Raw genomic sequence first — 19,198 nt, 5'->3', positions numbered from 1 at the left:
CTTTCTTGCACCCTGGCCGTTGTACGTACGTGTACATGCTATGTGCGCGCCTCTACTAAGACACGTGCGTGCCTCTACTACGACACGTGCCCTTCCATACACGACCACGATTGATCGCTGCAGGCTGCAGACAGACCGATCGTATGTGCGTACACGTTCGCGACCAGAATGACAACGCTACGTATGCTTTGACCAGGTGGGTACCGACTGTCAGGCACTTCCTTGCGTGCGAAGATGTAGCTGGTGGGTCCCAGCAGTCAGGGGGAAACATTTTTTGTGAAATCATTATTTTCCACGTGATAAGGAGGCACTTCCTTGCTGCGGCCGTGGACCCAGCTGTCAACCTCTCCACGTACAGTCCACTTACGATGCTTGTCATTCGTTGACCACGCCGCACCAAGAGCACCTGGGCGGTGGAGGACGGCGAGTCCAAGGAAGGGAACGACACGGAGCCGGGGAAGAAATGGCAGTGGTTGCCCATGCAGTGGGGAGTACAAGGGTTTACTGGTCCGGCTGTCATCGGCGGAAAATAAAAGGAGGTGTGGGTGAGTAGAGGAATGGCCTGGCCAGCAATGAAGTAGGGTTGAGCGGTGCGGCCTGTGCAGCAGCATAGCCAGCCACGGGAGGCGGCAGCAGGTAGTCCCGCCGGCGCTGTTTTAGGCAGTTGGAGCAAGAAGACCAGAGGTTGAAGAAGCACTACGGCCGTTGGGTGGACATCATACGGTCTCTGCAGCTAGACTCGTTTAAATTGACGATGTTGACAAAGCCCTTGGTACACGTCAACTTAGTAGGCCCACGGGTCAGCCTCTGAAATGGTGCACCCCAGATGTCAGGCGGAGGAATCGTTTTTTGGGCAGCTGAAGCTAGAATATCTGAGATTATAGAAGAAGCACGACATCCATTGGATGGACATCCAACGGCCACTACGGCTAGAACCGTGTGTTGACTATAAGTTGACAAATCCTTGCATACGCGTCAACTTACTTTTGTTAGGGGATGCATCAATTTAGTAGGCCCACAAGTGTGTGGCAGAGAACTTATAGCCCATTTGCGATTTGCAAGAATGTACAACCATTTTCTAATTCTAATGGAATTTACTACAGCCCATTTATAGTTTGTTAAAAGTACTACCCATTTTATAGCTAGGACAATGATTAATTACTTCAACCAACCATTCAAAACAGAATTCAATATAATTTCCCACATTTTGATGGGACCCGAAATATTTTTATCTCGAAATTTCTAGTCAGAATAAATACAATTTCAATATAAATTTGTATTACGTAAAAATTCCAATGAAACATTGCATGCGCAACAATTAATGAAATTAAAATTTTGAAAATCCAAAAAAATAATTATAAACTAATTACGTGTTTGGTGCATTTTTTATAATTACTGCCTAGTTTTTATAATGACATCCTATTTGTTATTTCTTAAAGACCATTTCCTTGTAAAGCCTAATGCATCCCTCCTTGGAAAGATTTGCAGCCAATGGGGGTGGAGAATAACATGTTGACCTTACCTGGGTATTCCTAAAAAAAGTATAGTTGGGAAGCCATTTTCAGCTTGAAAAACGATTAATATCTGGTTTGGATATCTGGCCTGGGATAGATGGGCCATAGCCTGCCCAGTTAATAACCTTCTCTCCTCTTAACAACAACGAAAACATTGCTCGAGAAAAACTCTACAGTGCTCACACCTCAAAAATAGAAAAACTACTCGAGCTGCTTGGTCCCAGCTGTTGGCCGCTCCTTGTGCAATTATCTTGTTTATTGACTACAGATGTTGACAATGGTGTGGGACCGTGATGTCAGGAAACCAGGAGGAAGAAAAAATATTATAGTTGTATATAATAAGGAGGCACTTATGCACATGCGGCTATGTCCTTGGTGGGTCCCCACTGTCATCCTCTCTAACTAAAGCCATCTCCTCATTCCTCATGTCCGTTGACCATGTTGACAACGCGAGACGGAGGCGCCACGGCGAGCGCAACAACTCGAAGGATGATGGAGAGGGCCTCGCGGGCCCTAGGGATGGTCTGATACAGCGCACGCTGCTCATTCGGGAAGCCTCATAGGGCCACATGTCGGCGATGACATTGTCGTTCTCTTGTTCACCGGTGCTCGTTGAGGAGACGGAGGTTGCACCACAGGTCCTCTTGTGCTGGTAGCTCTTCCACCATTAGGGCGTGGAACTACGGCCACACCTGCAATATGGTGAACATGGCATGAACCAGCTTGGATAGTGGCGCCGGCTCATGGTCAGAAGCTACGTCCATCGTCTGATTGTTGACGCTCAGCTCGGCGAGCTCGCTGGCGAGCCAACATGTCCGGCTGCTGGACCGACCCGCTACCAAGCACGAGTCTGACTGCCATGGCCCACCCAGACCGCCTCCCTTGCCCGCGCTCGCTTTCAGCCCGAAACGGTCAGCACTGCCCTCCTCGCTTCCTGGTGCAGGTGATTGCTTCGCCTTCAAACGACACAAGTGCCGTCCGTCCGTCCGTCTGCCACCCACATTAATAATACGCGGTTGCTGAGGCGGCCACTCTGGCGCCAGAAGTCCGCCCCTCCGCCACCCACCATTTCTAAATAAACTGCTGCGCCAGCCATAGCCGCAGTCATCCACCTCCGTTCCCTTTCTCCTGTCCACACCACTAATGCCCACCATGGCTTCCTCGCGCTCTATAACTCTTCGGGATGGGTGGACGACGGACCACAAGGAGATGGCAGCCATTGTTGCCGACTGGTTGGCCGGCAGGCAGCCGGAGGACGACGACATTAAAATGGATAACGTGGTAGTCGACAATCCGGCGCCATCCCCCTCCTCTGTGCCATCCTCCCTGTTGCATTGCACCATGACCATCAGTGAGGCCCGTGCCCAATAAATGGACACGGTGAGGCAGAAGCGCGAGGAGCAGTTCTGGGAGGCGTAGGCCGATGCCGCCTACAACCACCATCTCCTCCAGGAGCACCTACAGGCGGAGGAGAAGATCACCGTGGAGCAGGCAGAGCAGGAGGTGGTGCTCGACTCGTACCACTCCGCCCGCGAGCGCCGCCTCGAGGGTAAGTGGTACCGCATGCGGGTGGGGGAGGCTGCGGCCGCCTACAAAGAAGGCGATGAAGCGGGGAAGGCGCTGTTTGGCGAGACCAAGGACTTGGCAGAGGACAATGCCGGCTCTGACGAGTCCCTGCTCCGCTGGCGTCGACGAGGACCTGCTGCGTCGAGGCCTCACGGCGCCAACAACGAGGCAGAGGACACCACCGGCTACGTCGAGGCCCCACCCCACCGGCACCAAGGCGGAGGACCTCGTCGGCTTCGGTGAGGCCCTACTCCACCGAGGCCCGGCCATGCCGGATTTCCCCCGCTCCGCCAAGGCACCGCCCCACTGACAACGAGACAGAGGACATCACTGGCTCCGTCGATGCCCCGCCCCGCTGCCAATTAGGCCGCGCCACACAGAAAACGAGGAAGCATAGAACATGGCAGGTCGCCGCCGCTCGGGTCCAAGTAAGGCCACCGCTGCTACCCTCCGGTTCAAGCCAAGCTAGGCGGGTTGACCATTGACGGTTGATTAGCTTCTTGGCGGCAACGTGGAGTCGAAGAGCTATGTTGGAGAAGGACGCTGCTTCTGTTACTTAACTGCTGGTGCAGTTGCGTCACTGATGATAACCCACAAGTATAGGGGATCGCCACAGTTTTCGAGGGTAGAGTATTCAACCCAAATTTATTGATTCGACACAAGGGGAGCCAAAGAATATCTCAAGTATTAGCAGCTGAGTTGTCAATTCAACCACACCTGGAAACTTAGTATCTGCAGCAAAGTATTTAGTAGCAAAGTAATATGATAGTAGTGGTAATGGTAGCAAAAGGTAACAGTAGTAAAAGTAATGTTTTTGGTATTTTGTAGTGATGATAGCAATAGCAACGGAAAGGTAAATAAGCAAAGAACAATATATGGAAAGCTCGTAGGCAATGGATCGGTGATGGAGAATTATGCCGGATGCGGTTCATCATGTAACAACATAACCTAGGGTGACACAGAACTAGCTCCAGTTTATTGATATAATGTAGGCATGTATTCTGAACATAGTCATACGTGCCTATGGAAAAGAACTTGCATGACATCTTTTGTCCTACCCTCCCGTGGCAGCGGGGTCCTTAAGGAAACTAAGGGATATTAAGGCCTCCTTTTAACAGACAACCAGAACAAAGCATTAACCCATATTGAATACATGAATTCCTCAAACTACGGTCATCACCGGTAAGTATCCCGATTATTGTCACTTCGGGGTTAACGGGTCATAACACATAATAGGTGACTATAGACTTGCAAGATAGGATCAAGAACACTCATATATTGTTGAAAACATAATAGGTTCAAATCTGAAATCATGGCACTCGGGCCCTAGTGACAAGCATTAAGCATAGCAAAGTCATAGCAACATCAATCTCAGAACATAGTGGATACTAGGGATCAAACCCTAACAAAACTAACTCGATTACATGATAGATCCCATCCAACCCATCACCGTCCAGCAAGCCTACGATGGAATTACTCACGCACGGCGGTGAGCATCATGAAATTGGTGATGGAGGATGGTCGATGATGATGATGGCGATGGATTCCCCTCTCCGGAGCCCCGAACGGACTCCAGATCGGCCCTCCCAAGAGGTTTTAGGGCTTGGCGGCGGCTCCGTATCGTAAAACGCGATGAATTCTTCTCTCTGATTTTTTTTGTCCCCGATACACAATATATAGAGTTGGACTCGGAGAGGCACCAGGGGGCCCACGAGGTAGGGGGCGCGCCCCCACCCTCGTGGAAAGGTGGTGGGCCCCCTGTCCTTCATCTTTTGCAGGTATTTTTTATATTATCCAAAAAGTTGCTCTGTGAAGTTTTAGGTCATTCCGAGAACATTTTTTTCTACACATAAATAACACCATGGTAATTCTGCTGAAAACAGCGTCAGTCCGGGTTAGTTCCATTCAAATCATGCAAGTTAGAGTCCAAAAAAAGGTCAAAAGTGTTTGGAAAAGTAGATACGATGGAGATGTATCAACTCCCCCAAGCTTAAACCTTTCCTTGTCCTCAAGCAATTCAGTTGACAAACTGAAAGTGATAAAGAAAACTTCTACAAACTCGGTTTGCTCTTGTTGTTGTAAATAGGTAAAGCCAGCATTCAAGTTTTCAGCAAAGATTATAACTAACCACACTCGCAACAATGCTTAGGTCTCAAGTTTACTCATATCAATAGCATAATCAACTAGCGAGCAATAATAATAAATCTCGGATGACAACACTTTCCCAAAACAATCATAATATGATATAACAAGGTGGTATCTCGCTAGCCCTTTCTGAGACCGCAAAACATAAATGAAGAGCACCTTTAAAGACCAAGGACCGACTAGACATTGTAATTCATGGTAAAAGAGATCCAGTCAAGTCATACTCAATGTAAACTAACAGTAATGAATGCAAATGACAGTGGTGCTCTCCAACTGGTGCTTTTTAATAAGAGGATGATGACTCAGCATAAAAGTAAATAGATAGGCCCTTCGTAGAGGGAAGCAGGGATTTGTAGAGGTGCCAGAGCTCGGTTTTGAAACAGAGGTGAATAATATTTTGAGCGGTATACTTTCATTGTCAACATAACAACCAAGAGATGGCGATATCTTCCATGCTACACACATTATAGGCGATTCCCAAACAGAATGGTAAAGTTTATACTCCCCCTTCCACCAACAAGCATCAATCCATGGCTTGCTCGAAACAACGAGTGCCTCCAACTAACAAGAGTCCCAGGGGGAGTTTTTTGAAATTATTTTGATTTAGCTTGCATAAAGCATGAGACAGGGCATCCCGGTAACCAGCCATTTATCTCGTGAGTGAGGAGCGGAGTCCACTCCTCTTGAGAATAACCCACCTAACATGGAAGATCCAGACAGCCCTAGTTGATACATGAGCTATTCGAGCATACAAAACATGATGTTTATTTGAAGGTTTAGAGTTTGGCACATACAAATTTACTTGGAACGGCAGGTTAATACCGTATATAGGTAGGTATAGTGGACTCATGTGGAATAACTTTGGGGTTTAAGGGATTGGATGCACAAGCAGTATTCCCGCTTAGTATAGGTGAAGGCTAGCAAAAGACTGGGAAGCGACCAGCTAGAGAGTGACAACAGTCATGAACATGCATTAAAATTAATCAACACCGAATGCAAGCATGAGTAGGCTATGTTGATTTTGTTTCAACTACATGCGTGAACATGCGCCAAGTCAAGTCACTTAAATCATTCAGAGGAGGATACCACCCTATCATACCACATCACAACCATTTTAATAGCATGTTGGCACGCAAGGTAAACCATTATAAGCTCCTAGCTAATCAAGCATGGCACAAGAAACTATGATCTCTAGTTGTCATTGCAAACATGTTTATTCATAATAGGCTGAATCAGGAACGATGAACTAATCATATTTACAAAAATAAAAGAGGTCGAGTTCATACCAACTTTTCTCATCTCAGTCAGTCCATCATATATCGTCATAATTCGCTTTCACTTGCACGACCGAACGATGTGAATAATAATAATTGTGCAAGTGCATTGGACTAAGATGGAATCTGCAAGCATTCAATAAACAGGAGAAGACATGGCAATATGGGCTCTTTTGTCAGATCAACAATAATGTATATAAGAGCCACTTCAACAATTTAATCATGGTCTTCTCCTATCGACCCCCAAAGAAAAGAAAAGAAATAAAACTATTTACAAGGAAGAGCTCCCAACAAGTAAAAGAAGAACATGAAATCTTTTTGGGTTTTCTTTTTAATTACTACTACAAGCATGGAAAGTAAACTAATTAAAAGCTACAACTGATTTTTTTGGTTTTTCTTAATAGTTTATCAAACACACAAGATGAAGGCATAAAAAGGAAAATTAAACTAGCATGGATGATATAATGAAAAAGTATGAGCACAGATATCTGGCAATGAGTGTGTGAACATAAATGTAATGTTGGTGAGAAATACGTACTCCCCCAAGCTTAGGCTTTTGGCCTAAGTTGGTCTATGGCCATGGCTGGCCTGGCGGATATCCATAATAATAGTTGGGGTCGTAGTGCGATGTAGCGGCTATAGCCTGCTGAGCTGAAGCGTGGCGACCAGCAGCCTCCGCTCTCCTCTCGTACTCATCTGCCTCCTCTCTGGTAATAGTATATCTTCCTTTTGCCTGATGCTCAAATAAGACAGGAGCAAGGAGAGTAATATGGACAACACGGCGTCTATCAGAGATTAGTCGATACTGGAGAGGTGATTCATTCCTCTCGACAAACTGGTGGTGAACCATAGCATTAAAATCTAGATAAGCAGGAGGTAATTCAATATCATCATCGCATATGGCTACACCAAGAAAATTAGCTATGCGGGTTGCATAAATTCCACCAAAGAAATCTCCATTAAATCTATTAAGATGCAACCTACGTGCAACAATGGCTCCCAAAGTATAAGATTTATCTCCTAACACAGCACTCCTAAGAATCCTGAGATCAGGGACACACATGTGACATGCCTCATCTTTACCATTAATGCATCTACCTATGAAGAGAGAAAAATAATGTATAGTTGGAAAGTGAATGCTCCCTATGGTAGCTTGTGTTATATCTCTAGATTATCCCACAGTTATACTAGCAAGAAAATTTCTAAATTCATATTTGCGAGGATCCCTTATACTAACCCATTGTGGTAGTTTGCAAGCAGTGGTAAAGTCCTCTAAGTCCATAGTATAAGAATTTTCATAAATATCAAATAGGACAGTTGGAGAATTACATGAAGTTGAAAATTCAAACCTCCTCACAAAGGTACTAGTGAGGTTGTGATACTGACTGCACTTCTCTTCCTCGAAGCTCACAAGATCGGCGTTATGCAAATATGCGTTGAATTCTTCTTAATTCATGCTCGATCCATAAAATTTTCAGAAGGCCACTCACAAGGACGCACTAGAGCGTCTCTTGGTGGCTCTTCATCAGCATCACGCATTGCAAGCCTGGGTCCTTGCTTCCTTGAGGAACCACCTTGGAACATTTTCCTAAGCATTTTTCTTCCTCTGAAAAATTCTGAAAATTTTTAGTAACTTCAAAATAAAAGTAAACCAAACTCAATAATATTGATAGCAACTACTCCTACAAGTGCCTAGAGCCTATATCATGCATCAAAACTACTTTTGACCATATAAATTTGACATGCAAGCTCAAGAACAGGGTCACCTAAGCAGCAAAAATTTGCAATGAATAAATCACTAGAACAAGAACTAATTGGACCAATGGAGGAGTCAAATACCAAGGAACAATCTCCCCAAGCAGTTTTGCGAGAAGTGCTTTGAGCAAGGAGATCGAAAATGGCAGCAAGATGAGCTCAAACTCGTGCTTGAGTTGGATATTCGTGTTTGTGGGAGGAAGAAGTGTGTGGGTGCAGGAATAAGTGGAGGAGGGCCACCGTTGGCCCACGAGGTAGGGGGGCGCGCCCAGGGGGTAGGGCGCGCCCTCCACCCTCATGGGCAGGTGGTTGACCCCCCTGCTGTGTTCTCAGTGCCAAATATTCTCAAATATTCTAGAAAAAAACATATTTAAATTTGAGGGCAATTGGAGAACTTTTATTTTCGAGATATTTTTTTATTGCACGGATAATCAGATAACAGACAGAAAAATATTTATTTTAATTTTATTTAATATAAATAAGAGAAAGTAAAAGTGGGGTACAGAAGGTTGTGCTCTCTAGTTTCATCCTTCTCATGATCTTCAAAAGGAATCCACTAACAAGGTTGATCAAGTCTTGTTAACGAACTCATTCTGAATAACATGGAACCGGAGAAATTTCAAATAACACTATGTTACCTCAATGGGGATATGCACATCCCCAATAATGAGAATATCATATTTCTTCTTGACAGTAGGAAGAGGAAATTCATAACCTCCAAATATAATCGATGGAATTTTTCCAATAGAGTTGATACTGTGAACTTGAGGTTGTTTCCTCAGAAAGTGTACTCTATGCTTGTTACCATTAACATGAAAAGTGACATTGCCTTTAGTGCAATCAATAACATCCCATGCAGTATTCAAAAAGGATCTTCCAGGAATAATAGACATACTATCATCCTCGGGAATATCAAGAATAACAAAGTCCATTAAAATAGTAACGTTTGCAACTACAGCAGGCACATCCTCACAAATACCGACAGGAATAGCAGTTGATTTATCAGCCATTTGCAAAGATATTTCAGTAGGTGTCAACTTATTCAAATCAAGTCTACGATATAAAGAGATAGGCATAACACTAACACCGGCTCCAAGATCACATAAAGCAGTTTTAACATAGTTTCTTTTAATAGATCATGGTATAGTGGGTACACCGGGATCTCCAAGTTTCTTTCGTATTCCACCCTTAAAAGTGTAATTAGCAAGCATGGTGGAAATTTCAGCTTCCGGTATCTTTCTTTTATTTGTAACAATATCATTCATATACTTAGCATAAGGATTCATTTTGAGCATATCAGTTAACCGCATACGTAAAAAGATAGGTCTAATCATTTCAGCAAAGCTCTCAAAATACTCATCATCCTTTTTATTGGATGGTTTCAGAGGAAAAGGCATGGGTTTCTGAACCCATGGTTCCTAGCAACAAAGTCTTTCTTAGCATAACGTTGATTCTTTGATTGTGGGTTATCGAGATCAAAAGCAGGTTCAATTTCTATATCATTGTCATTACTATGTTGAGCGTCATCATGAACATTATCATTAACATTATTACTAGTTTTAGGTTCATTACCAGATTTTGTTTCAACATCAGAAATAGAAATATCAGTTCGAATCTCAGGTGTTTCAGTAATAGGATCACTAGAAGCATGCAAAGTCCTATCATTTTTCTTTTTCTTCCTTTTAGAAGGACTAGGTGCACCTATATTATTTCTCTGAGAATCTTGCTCAATTCTCTTAGGGTGGCCTTCAGGATACAAAGGTTCCTGAGTCATTTTGCCACCTCTAGTGATAACTCTAACAGCATTATCATTATCCTTACTATTCAATTCACTGAGCAAATTATTTTCAGCTTTAAGTACTTGTTCTACTTGAGTGGTGACCATAGAAGCATGTTTACTAGTAAGTTTAAGTTAACCTTTGACATTAGCCAGATAATCACCCAAGTGTTCAAGCATATTTGAATTGTATTTCAATTTTCTACCAAAATAAGCATTAAAATCTTCTTGCTTAGCCATAAATTTATCAAACTCATCTAAGCATGTGCTAGCAAATTTAGTAAATGGGATTTCAGCTTTATCATATCTATAGAGAGAATTTACCTTTACTACCTGTGTCGGGTTATCAAGACCATGAGTTTCTTCAATAGGTAAAGGATTAAGATCATATGTTTCTTCAATAGGCGGTAAATTAAGACCATGTATTTCTTCAATAGGAGGTAAATTCTTAAGATCTTCAGCTTTAATACCTTTTTCTTTCATAGATTTCTTTGCCTCTTGCATGTCTTCAGGACTGAGAAATAGAATACCCCCCTTCTTCGGAGTTGGTTTAGGAATAGGTTCAAGAAATGGCTCCGGACGTCTCCAGTTATTTTCATTTGTCAACATATTATTCAATAGAATTTCAGCTTCATCCGGTGTTCTTTCCCTAAAAACAGAACCAGCACAACTATCCAGGTAATCTCTGGAAGCATCGGTTAGTCCATTATAAAAGATATCAAGTATTTCATTTTTCTTAAGAGGATGATCAGGCAAAGCATTAAGTAATTGGAGAAGCCTCCCCCGAGCTTGCGGGAGACTCTCTTCTTCAATTTGCACAAAATTATATATATCCCTTAAAGCAGCTTGTTTCTTATGAGCAGGGAAATATTTAGCAGAGAAGTAATAAATCATATCCTGGGGACTACACACACAACCAGGATCAAGAGAATTAAACCATATCTTAGCATCACCCTTTAATGAGAACGAAAATATTTTAAGGATATAAAAGTAACGAGTTCTCTCATCAGTAGTGAACAGGGTGGCTATATCATTTAATTTAGTAAGATGTGCCACAACAGTTTCAGATTCATAGCCATGGAAAGGATCAGATTCAACCAAAGTAATTATATCAGGATCAACAAAGAATTCATAATCCTTATCAGTAACACAGATAGGTGAAGTAACAAAAGCAAGGTCAGGTTTCATTCTAGCATTTAGAGATTGCTTATTCCATTTAGCTAATAACCTCTTAAGTTCGTTTCTATCTTTGCAAGCTAAAATAGCTAAAGAAGCTTCTTGATCAAAAACATAACCCTCAGGAATAACAAGTGATTCTTCATCATCACTTTCATCAGTATTATCGGATTCAATATTTTCAATCTCTCTAGCCATAACAAGTTGTTCATCGAGAAATTTACCAAGTGGCACAGTAGTATCAAGCATAGAAGTAGTTTCATCATAAGTATCATATATAGAAGAAGTGGCATCATCAATAACATGCGACGTATTAGAACGAATAGCAGAAGCAGGTATAGGTGTCGCAAGCTTACTCAAAACAGAAGGTGAATCAAGTGCAAGCTAGATGGCAGTTCCTTACCTCCCCTCGTAGTTGAGGGATAAATCTTGGTTCTCGGATCTTTCAAGTTCCTCATAATGATAAGCAGATATAAATCCCAATTGACTCAAAGAATAGAGATATGCTCCCCGGCAACGGCACCAGAAAATGGTCTTGATAACCCACAAGTATAGGGGATCGCAACAGTTTTCGAGGGTAGAGTATTCAACCCAAATTTATTGATTCGACACAAGGGGAGGCGAAGAATATTCTCAAGTATTAGTAGCTGAGTTGTCACACCTGGAAACTTAGTATCTGCAGCAAAGTATTTAGTAGCAAAGTAATATGATAGTTGTGGTAATGGTAGCAAAAGGTAACAGTAGTAAAATTAATGTTTTTGGTATTTTGTAGTGATGATAGAAATAGCAACGGAAAGGTAAATAAGCGAAGAACAATATATGAAAAGCTCGTAGGAAATGGATCGGTGTCGAGAATTATGCCGGATGCGGTTCATCATGTAACAGTCATAACCTAGGGTGACACAGAACTAGCTCCAGTTCATTGATATAATGTAGGCATGTATTCCAAACATAGTCATACGTGCTTATGGAAAAGAACTTGCATGACATCTTTTGTCCTACCCTCCCATGGCAGCGGGGTCCTTATGGAAACTAAGGGATATTAATGCCTCCTTTTAATAGAGAACCGGAACAAATCATTAACACATAGTGAATACATGAACTGCTCAAACTACGGTCATCACCGGTAAGTATCCCGATTATTGTCACTTCGGGGTTAACGGATCATAACACATAATAGGTGCATATGGACTTACAATATAGGATCAAGAACACTCATATATTGATGAAAACATAATAGGTTCAGATCTGAAATCATGGCACTCGGGCCCTAGTGACAAGCATTAAGCATAGCAAAGTCATAGCAACATCAATCTCAGAACATAGTGGATACTAGGGATCAAACCCTAACAAAACTAACTCGATTACATGATAGATCCCATCCAACCCATCACCGTCCAGCAAGCCTACGATGGACTTACTCACGCATGGCGGTGAGCATCATGAAATTGGTGATGGAGGATGGTTGATGATGACGATGGCGACGGATTCCCCTCTCCCGAGCCCCGAACAGTCTCCAGATCGGCCCTCCCGAGAGGTTTTAGGGCTTGGCGGCGGCTCCATATCGTAAAACATGATGAATTCTTCTCTGTGATTTTCTCTCCCCGAAACACAATATAGAGTTGGAGTTGGAGTCGGAGAGGCACCAGGGGGCCCACGAGGTAGGGGGCGCGCCACCCACCCTCGTGGACAGGTGGTGGGCCCCCTGGCCTTCATCTTTTGCAGGTATTTTTTATATTTTGCAAAAATTTGCTCCGTGAAGTTTCAGGTCATTCCGAGAACGTTTGTTTCTGCACATAAATAACACCATAGTAATTCTGCAGAAAACAGCATCAGTCCGGGTTAGATCCATTCAAATCATGCAAGTTAGAGTCCAAAACAAGATCAAAAGTATTTGGAAAAGTAGATACGACGAAGACGTATCAACTGGCATATGGGCCAAATGTCAATTACGCAACTGCACATGCAGTTAAGTAACTGAAGCTCAATCCGCTGGAGAATAAGCTTCTGTTTGGCTGAGCTGGACATAGGTGGGTATATTCGGTTAATTAATTATACATACAGCACACCCCTTTTTAGTTGAAGAATGTATGAAATGTAATGAAATCGGGCAGGTTTATATGAAATCCGACCGTGTATGAATGAATTTAGTTCGATTAGTTCGAATTATTGTATGACTGGCACTGGAAGAACATGGAAAACAATACATACTAGGATTATTCCTAGGGTGATCACCTCGTTTGTAGCAGTTTCACATGTACTCCATCCGGTCCTTTTTAGTCTGTATACAAGTTCTGTCTGTAGTCAAAGCATCTCTACTTTGACCAATCTTTTAGAAAAAAATTATTTTACATTCACAATGTAAAATCAACTGACTTGAAAGAAATCTAATATGCAAAGTAAAAAGGAACATAGGGAGTACAACGAGTTTGAGCTGCTTTTTAGCGTTCCTGTACATTGCAATCAAACACACATGCCTACTAATTCATAGATAACATTCCAAACATTCGGTGATTATGCATCTCAGCGATTCACATGTCAGAGCCAATATTCACTTCACAACTAAACAATAAAAAAATCGATCGATGCTGCTAACTGCAAAGCGCGTCCCATTCGAAAATATGAAACGCATGTCTTCTCGGTAACATCAATGAGCAAATTTGATAAGGTTGTCCCATTCCAGAATGTCAAATGCATGTTGTTTTGCGTACATCAAAGAGCAAACTTTCACAAGGTTTTCCCATTCCAAAATATCAAATGCCTATTATTGTGGAATGGGCAGGGTTTGCCATCAGTTCGGACATTGACATGGCACCTCGTGCTAAATAAAGCAGCTGTTCTTTTTGTGCAGTTCCACCAAAATCAACAAATTTGCGCATAGCTTGTATGATTTTGCCTTTATATGTTGCAATGCCTTGAACATATTGTCACCTCCTTTTAACGAAAGATTTGATGTATTCATGAACATTTTGTGCAGTTCCCATCGAAATCAAGCTGAGCACTCCTATTTGCACAAATACAAAACAAGTGATTAGTATAAAGCAAACTATACTATGAATTGAAAGTTTAAACAGGCACCTACATGGTCCATGTAGAGCACACTTTAAAAAAATGGACCTCACAGGAAAGAATCCTAGAACAACATTGTACTTGCGCATCACAGCAAAAAAGATGGAGATCTGTCAGTCCTTCCGAGATGGAGTTAGTTTGGTCTTGTGGGGAGTAATGTAACCATCCTTCAACAACTCCTTCTGATGGGAAGATAGACATGGCTTCTTCATCCCGGTATAATTGGAACTAGTCACTTCAAGTACTCCATATTCTTCTTCAGAGGAGGATGATCCTTTCGTGCAAAGACAAGAGGACAACTAATTTCTACCATCCCTGTTTGCTCGAGAAAAAGGAAAAGAAATATTTAAAACAACATAGATGAAGCACTTCTCAAGGACAATACCACTTTCTCATGACAGTATGTAAATAGTAGCACACCACCAATAGAGATGACAAAGCTCAATCACATGGATGAAATCCGTGGGTTTGTCAGGAGGCTTATTGTGTAGAGCATACAGATCAAGCACTTCTCCGGAACCATCTTGTAACGCCCTCGATTCGGCTATATCTCCCACGTGTCGAAGCACGACTTAGAGGCATAACCGCATTGAAAGCAACGTCGCAAGTGAGGTAATCTTCACAACAACCCATGTAATAAATAAGGGAAAAGATACATAGTTGGCTTACACTCGCCACGTCACACAAATAGCATAAATATCATTACATTCATCCAGTTACACTCAAGGTCCGACTACAGAACCAAAATAATGATAAACCCCAAATGCAACATAGTCCCCGATCGCCCCAACTAGGCACCACTACTGATCGTCTAGAAAGGAAACGTAGTATCGTCCGGAGTCCTCATCGAACTCGCACTTGAGCTCAGTCGAATCACCTGGAGCGGTATCATCGGTCCCTGCATCTGGTTTGGAGGTAATCTGTGAGTCACGGGGACTCAGCAATCTAACACCCTTACGATCAAGACTATTTAAGCTTATAGGAAGGGTAAAAGTATGATGTGGAGCTGCAGCAAGCGACTAGCATATATGGTGGATAACATATGCAAATGAGAGCGAGAAGAGAAGGCAAAGGCACGGTCGATGAACTATGATCAAGATGTGATCCTAGAACAACCTACGTTCAAGCATAACTCAAGACCGTGTTCTCTTCCCGGACTCCGCCGAAAAGAGACCATCACAGTCACACACTCAGTTGATTCATTTTAATTAAGGTAATCTTCAGGTTTTCTACAACTGGACATTAACAAATTCCCATCTGCCCATAATCGCGGGCATGACTTTTGAAAGATCAAATCCCTGCCGGGGTGTCCCAACATAGCCCATCACAAGCTCTCACGGTCAACCAAGGATATTCCTTCTCCCAAGACAATCCGATCAGACTTGGCATCCCGGTTACAAGACATCTCGACAATCGTAAAACTAAACCAGCAAAGCCGCCCGAATGTGCCGACAAATCCCGATAGGAGCTGCACATTCTCGTTCTTAGGGCACACTCAGATGAGACATTCTACGAGTAAAACAAACCCTCAAGTTGCCCCGAGGTGGCCCCGCAGTCTACTCGGTCGGACCAACACTCACAGGAGCACTAGCCCAGGGGGGTTTAAATAAAGATGACCCTCGGGCTCCGTAAACCCAAGGGAAAAAGTGGCTAGGTGGAAAATGGTAAAACCAAGGTTGGGCATTGCTGGAGGAGTTTTATTCAAGGCGAACAGTCAAGGGGTTCCCATTATAACCCAATCGTGTAAGGAACGCAAAATCAAGGAACATAATCACCGGTATGACGGAAACTAGGGCGGCAAGAGTGGAACTAAACACCAGGCATAAGGCCGAGCCTTCCACACTTTACCAAGTATGTAGGTGCATTAAAATAGACAAGATATAATAATGATATCCCAACAATAAACATGTTCCAACAAGGAACAAACTCCAATCTTCACTAGCAACTAGCAACGCTATAAGAGGGGCTGAGCAAAGCGGTAACATAGCCAAACAATGGTTTGCTAGGACAAGGTGGGTTAGAGGTTTGACATGACAATATGGGAGGCATGATAAGAAAGTGGTAGGTATCGTAGCATAGGCATAGCAAAAGAGCGAGCATCTAGCAAGCAAAGATAGAAGTGATTTCGAGGGTATGGTCATCTTGCCTGCAAAGTTCTCCAAGTTGACGTTAGCTTGATCCTCGTAAGCGTACTCAATAGGCTCCTCGATCACGTACTCGTCTCCGGGCTCTACCCAAGCATGAACAACAAGCAAAGGTAGACACAATCAACCACACGCAATGCACAAGCAACATGATGCAAAACAATGCATGGCATGCGGATGCGGTATGCGATGCATATGCATGATTTGGAAAGGAATGATTGAACCTGGCCTCAACTTGGAAAACCAAGAGTGCCACTGGAAAGGGAGTTGATTTCGGTCGAAATCGATATAAAGATCACCGGAATCGGATGCACGGTTTGGAAATGACAAGCAAAACAAATATGACACCGATCTGCGATTAACAGCACGAAGCCACCTAAATGCATCAAGAACAACATGCTACAGCACTCCAACATGACAACAAAATACATGGCAGGGATCCACTCAAGATGTTTGACAAAAGATGAACACTAAGCTATGGCTAAATCACTCAATAGCAGGTTCAAACAAGCATGGCAAAAGTGCAAAAGATATCAGGTTACAGACATAGTGAAATAAACATGTCAGGAATTTATCATCAGGAAGCAATGTTTAGAGCACGATAACAACATGCTACAAGAACATATCATGGAAAAGCAAGGCATGGTATGAAGCTACTCAAAGCATACAACAAAAGTCCCTTGCTGACCATAAGCCAAAAGGGATCAGAAAATACAATGGCAACCATGCGAACATATCAATTATCGTTAACAGATTCAGACTTAGTGAAAAATTGGAACATGGCAAAACAGATATCAAGTAGGCATGTTTGGGATCTCGATACACTCACTAAAAGGCATTGCATGACAAACTAAGCATACACCCAGCAAGTAGACATGGCATAGAAGCTAGAAATGGCAAGATCAACAACATAGCATGCAAGGATCAACTACAACAAACTCGGCAAAAATGCTTAACATGTAAACATTCTGCCAGGAACATTTTAAAGCAAAAGTAGAGCTCGATTGAGTCAAGCTAGGGTGATCCATAAATGCAAACAAAGACATGGATGGATAGAGCACCACAATATCTACAAAACATCCTTACTGATCACGCTCGAAAGAGGCATGGATCACTCGGTAGCAACATGAACACATGGCATAAAAATTACAGCAGGACAAAGACTTAGAATATTTCTAAGTCTCTGAAATTAGCAACATTGAGAGGGCTACTTTGCATGCTTGTGCTAGTCACCAAAGAGATCACAAAAATACATGGATACACCCCTGTAAAGATAGCATGGCATACATCAAATCACATGTAGAGCTCAAATCCATAGGAGGCACACATCAATCACGGCAAAAATGACAAATGTCGAATTACTGATGTGAATCTGAAACTAACAGAAACTAGCACTCTTCCAACAACATTTAGGGCATCAAGATGAGCTCAAATGAACAAGATGCATGTGATGCTGAGAGGCGGGGCGATGTTTCCGGCAGCGGCGGACGTTGTCCGGCCGTGTGGAGGAGGCGGGGAGCTAAGTTAGGGTTGGAAATGACCCGAATTTTCGGGGGAGGCCTTTATATAGAGGTAGAGGGAGCTAGGAGGCTCCAAATTGAGCACGGTTTTCAGCCACGCGATCGTGATAGAATGATCTAGATGATGGATAGAGGTTAGGTGGGTTTTGGGCCACTTTGGAGAGGTGTTGGGCTGAACACACACGAGGCCTTTTTGGTCCCTCGGTTAACCGTTGGAGTATCAAACGAAGTCCAAATGGCACGAAACTTGACAGGCGGTCTACCGGTAGTAAGACAAGGCCGCATGACAAGTCTCAGTCCAATCCGAGAAAGTTTAATACCTGCACACGAAAAGAGGTAGAAACGGACACCGGAGGACATAGAAGCGCCGGAATGCAAAACGGACATCGGGGTAAATGCTCGGAAGCATGAGACGAACATGTATGCAAATGCGATGCACATGATGACATAATATGAGATGCATGACAAAGACAAAAGCAACACGAAGACAAAAACCCGACAACAAGGAAATAAAATAACTTAGTGTCGAAAATGGCAAGAGTTGGAATACAAATATGGCATGTTACATATGGGGTGTTACAACACTCCACCACTACGAAAGGATCTCGTCCCGAGATCTAGGTCTAGAAAAACTCCGGGTACTCAGAACGGAGGTGATCCTCGCATTCCTAGGTGGCTTCATGGTCGGAATGATGTGACCACTTGACTTTCAGGAATTTGATAGACTTGTTGCGAGTCTTGCGCTCAGTAACTTCAAGAATAGCAACTGGGTGCTCATGATAAGACAGGTCTTCTTGGAGATCAATCTCTTCAAAGTTGATGGTGCGGTGAGGAGTCTTGAAACACTTGCGGGGTTGAGATACATGAAACACATCGTGCACGTTTGCAAAGTTGGAGGGAAGCTCAAGTTGATAGGCGAGATTGCCTCTTTTGCCGATGATCTTGAAAGTACCCACGTATCTAGGGGCACGCTTCCCTTTGATACTGAAGCGGCAGTGCCTTTCATTGGAGAGACGCGGAGGTAGACATGGTCTCTGATCTCGAAAGCCAAGTCATGATGCTTGCTATCATAGTAACTCTTCTGGCGCGATTGCGCGACTTTGAGATTTTCGCGAATGACTTTGCACATTTCTTCAGCCTCTGTGATCAAGTCATTGCCAAGAAGTTGGCTTTCACCAGTCTCTGACCAGTTAAGAGGAGTACGACATTTCCTACCATAGAGAATCTTGAAAGGGGCCTTGCCCGAACTCGCTTGGAA

The sequence above is a fragment of the Triticum urartu genome, chromosome 4 (genome assembly GCF_003073215.2).
Source record: "Triticum urartu cultivar G1812 chromosome 4, Tu2.1, whole genome shotgun sequence".
Lineage (NCBI taxonomy): Eukaryota > Viridiplantae > Streptophyta > Magnoliopsida > Poales > Poaceae > Triticum > Triticum urartu.
The sequence above is the reverse complement of the archived record's forward strand: the minus strand, read 5'-3'. Positions refer to the sequence as shown.